This window comes from Micromesistius poutassou, assembly GCF_964030765.1.
Source record: "Micromesistius poutassou genome assembly, chromosome: 1".
Taxonomy (NCBI): Eukaryota; Metazoa; Chordata; class Actinopteri; order Gadiformes; family Gadidae; genus Micromesistius; species Micromesistius poutassou.
Window position 1 is genome coordinate 25,321,883 of NC_140271.1, and position 2,500 is coordinate 25,324,382.

General features: G+C 50.0%; 14 non-coding genes across 14 annotated transcripts in view; all 14 read right to left on the bottom strand.

Moving 5' to 3' along the window:
• Positions 1-24: 24 nt before the first annotated feature.
• LOC311396855 (5S ribosomal RNA) lies at positions 25-143 on the bottom strand. Its single transcript, XR_014662574.1, has one exon. It is a non-coding gene; the product is annotated as a 5S ribosomal RNA (ribosomal RNA).
• A 69-nt stretch (positions 144-212) lies between these two features.
• LOC311381524 (5S ribosomal RNA) lies at positions 213-331 on the bottom strand. Its single transcript, XR_014648482.1, has one exon. It is a non-coding gene; the product is annotated as a 5S ribosomal RNA (ribosomal RNA).
• Positions 332-400: 69 nt separating this feature from the next.
• LOC311377668 (5S ribosomal RNA) lies at positions 401-519 on the bottom strand. Its single transcript, XR_014644817.1, has one exon. It is a non-coding gene; the product is annotated as a 5S ribosomal RNA (ribosomal RNA).
• Positions 520-588: 69 nt separating this feature from the next.
• LOC311379388 (5S ribosomal RNA) lies at positions 589-707 on the bottom strand. The gene has a single exon (XR_014646453.1). It is a non-coding gene; the product is annotated as a 5S ribosomal RNA (ribosomal RNA).
• A 69-nt stretch (positions 708-776) lies between these two features.
• On the bottom strand, positions 777-895 carry LOC311371874 (5S ribosomal RNA). The gene has a single exon (XR_014641448.1). It is a non-coding gene; the product is annotated as a 5S ribosomal RNA (ribosomal RNA).
• Positions 896-964: 69 nt separating this feature from the next.
• On the bottom strand, positions 965-1,083 carry LOC311417305 (5S ribosomal RNA). The gene has a single exon (XR_014681252.1). It is a non-coding gene; the product is annotated as a 5S ribosomal RNA (ribosomal RNA).
• Positions 1,084-1,152: 69 nt separating this feature from the next.
• Positions 1,153-1,271, bottom strand: LOC311375956 (5S ribosomal RNA). The gene has a single exon (XR_014643828.1). It is a non-coding gene; the product is annotated as a 5S ribosomal RNA (ribosomal RNA).
• Positions 1,272-1,340: 69 nt separating this feature from the next.
• On the bottom strand, positions 1,341-1,459 carry LOC311379389 (5S ribosomal RNA). The gene has a single exon (XR_014646454.1). It is a non-coding gene; the product is annotated as a 5S ribosomal RNA (ribosomal RNA).
• A 69-nt stretch (positions 1,460-1,528) lies between these two features.
• Positions 1,529-1,647, bottom strand: LOC311390134 (5S ribosomal RNA). The gene has a single exon (XR_014656443.1). It is a non-coding gene; the product is annotated as a 5S ribosomal RNA (ribosomal RNA).
• A 70-nt stretch (positions 1,648-1,717) lies between these two features.
• Positions 1,718-1,836, bottom strand: LOC311420383 (5S ribosomal RNA). The gene has a single exon (XR_014684055.1). It is a non-coding gene; the product is annotated as a 5S ribosomal RNA (ribosomal RNA).
• A 69-nt stretch (positions 1,837-1,905) lies between these two features.
• On the bottom strand, positions 1,906-2,024 carry LOC311379390 (5S ribosomal RNA). Its single transcript, XR_014646455.1, has one exon. It is a non-coding gene; the product is annotated as a 5S ribosomal RNA (ribosomal RNA).
• A 69-nt stretch (positions 2,025-2,093) lies between these two features.
• Positions 2,094-2,212, bottom strand: LOC311381584 (5S ribosomal RNA). The gene has a single exon (XR_014648538.1). It is a non-coding gene; the product is annotated as a 5S ribosomal RNA (ribosomal RNA).
• Positions 2,213-2,281: 69 nt separating this feature from the next.
• On the bottom strand, positions 2,282-2,400 carry LOC311390615 (5S ribosomal RNA). Its single transcript, XR_014656882.1, has one exon. It is a non-coding gene; the product is annotated as a 5S ribosomal RNA (ribosomal RNA).
• Positions 2,401-2,471: 71 nt separating this feature from the next.
• The window catches only part of LOC311392876 (5S ribosomal RNA), a 119-nt gene continuing 90 nt past the window's right edge, over positions 2,472-2,500 (bottom strand). Inside the window, exon 1 of the ribosomal RNA XR_014658945.1 lies at positions 2,472-2,500. This exon is cut by the window's right edge and continues 90 nt beyond it. This is a non-coding gene — a ribosomal RNA (5S ribosomal RNA).

The following is a 2,500-nucleotide window of genomic DNA, read 5'->3' on the forward strand; positions in this document are numbered from 1 at the left end:
ATTTTTTTTACCCCAAATGAAATTAGCTTAAAGCACCTGGTATTCCCAGGCGGTCTCCCATCCAAGTACTAACCAGGCCTGACCGTGCTTAGCTTCCGAGATCAGACGAGATCGGGCGTGTTCACGGTGGTGTGGCCGTAAGCAATTACTCCTGGCACCAGACAGGACTTTAAACAGGAGAAAGGATGATTTTTTTTACCCCAAATGAAAATAGCTTACAGCACCTGGTATTCCCAGGCGGTCTCCCATCCAGGTACTAACCAGGCCCGACCGTGCTTAGCTTCCGAGATCAGACGAGATCGGGCGTGTTCTCAGTGGTGTGGCCGTAAGCAAATGATCCTGGCACCAGACAAGACTTTAAACAGGAGAAAGGATCATTTTTTTTACCCCAAATGAAAATAGATTACAGCACCTGGTATTCCCAGGCGGTCTCCCATCCAAGTACTAACCAGGCCCGACCGTGCATAGCTTCCGAGATCAGACGAGATCGGGCGTGTTCACGGTGGTGTGGCCGTAATCAATTACTCCTGGCACCAGACAGGACTTTAAACAGGAGAAAGGATGATTTTTTTTACCCCAAATGAAAATAGCTTACAGCACCTGGTATTCCCAGGCGGTCTCCCATCCAGGTACTAACCAGGCCCGACCGTGCTTAGCTTCCGAGATCAGACGAGATCGGGCGTGTTCGCAGTGGTGTGGCCGTAAGCAATTGCTCATGGCACCAGACAGGACTTTAAACAGGAGAAAGGATCATTTTTTTTACCCCAAATGAAAATAGATTACAGCACCTGGTATTCCCAGGCGGTCTCCCTTCCAAGTACTAACCAGGCCCGACCGTGCTTAGCTTCCGAGATCAGACGAGATCGGGCGTGTTCACGGTGGTGTGGCCGTAAGCAATTGCTTCCGGCACCAGACAGGACTTTAAACAGGAGAAAGATTGATTTTTTTTACCCCAAATGAAAATAGCTTAAAGCACCTGGTATTCCCAGGCGGTCTCCCATCCAGGTACTAACCAGGCCCGACCGTGCTTAGCTTCCGAGATCAGACGAGATCTGGCGTGTTCGCAGTGGTGTGGCCGTAAGCAATTGCTCATGGCACCAGACAGGACTTTAAACAGGAGAAAGGATAATTTTTTTTACCCCAAATGAAAATAGATTACAGCACCTGGTATTCCCAGGCGGTCTCCCATCCAAGTACTAACCAGGCCCGACCGTGCTTAGCTTCCGAGATCAGACGAGATCGGGCGTGTTCACGGTGGTGTGGCCGTATGCAATTACTCCTGGCACCAGACAGGACTTTAAACAGGAGAAAGGATGATTTTTTTTACCCCAAATGAAAATAGCTTACAGCACCTGGTATTCCCAGGCGGTCTCCCATCCAGGTACTAACCAGGCCCGACCGTGCTTAGCTTCCGAGATCAGACGAGATCGGGCGTGTTCGCAGTGGTGTGGCCGTAAGCAATTGCTCCTGGCACCAGACAGGACTTTAAACAGGAGAAAGGATCATTTTTTTTACCCCAAATGAAAATAGATTACAGCACCTGGTATTCCCAGGCGGTCAACCATCCAAGTACTAACCAGGCCCGACCGTGCTTAGCTTCCGAGATCAGACGAGATCGGGCGTGTTCATGGTGGTGTGGCCGTAAGCAATTACTCCTGGCACCAGACAGGACTTTAAACAGGAGAAAGGATGATTTTTTTTTACCCCAAATGAAAATAGGTTACAGCACCTGGTATTCCCAGGCGGTCTCCCATCCAGGTACTAACCAGGCCCGACCGTGCTTAGCTTCCGAGATCAGACGAGATCGGGTGTGTTCACGGTGGTGTGGCCGTAAGCAATTACTCCTGGCACCAGACAGGACTTTAAACAGGAGAAAGGATGATTTTTTTTACCCCAAATGAAAATAGCTTACAGCACCTGGTATTCCCAGGCGGTCTCCCATCCAGGTACTAACCAGGCCCGACCGTGCTTAGCTTCCGAGATCAGACGAGATCGGGCGTGTTCGCAGTGGTGTGGCCGTAAGCAAATGCTCCTGGCACCAGACAAGACTTTAAACAGGAGAAAGGATCATTTTTTTTACCCCAAATGAAAATAGATTACAGCACCTGGTATTCCCAGGCGGTCTCCCCTCCAAGTACTAACCAGGCCCGACCGTGCTTAGCTTCCGAGATCAGACGAGATCGGGCGTGTTCACGGTGGTGTGGCCGTAAGCAATTGCTTCCGGCACCAGACAGGACTTTAAACAGGAGAAAGGATGATTTTTTTTACCCCAAATGAAAATAGCTTACAGCACCTGGTATTCCCAGGCGGTCTCCCATCCAGGTACTAACCAGGCCCGACCGTGCTTAGCTTCCGAGATCAGACGAAATCGGGCGTATTCGCAGTGGTGTGGCCGTAAGCAATTGCTCCTGGCACCAGACAGGACTTTAAACAGGAGAAAGGATCTTTTTTTTTTTACCCCAAATGAAAATAGTTTACAGCACCTGGTATTCCCAGGCGG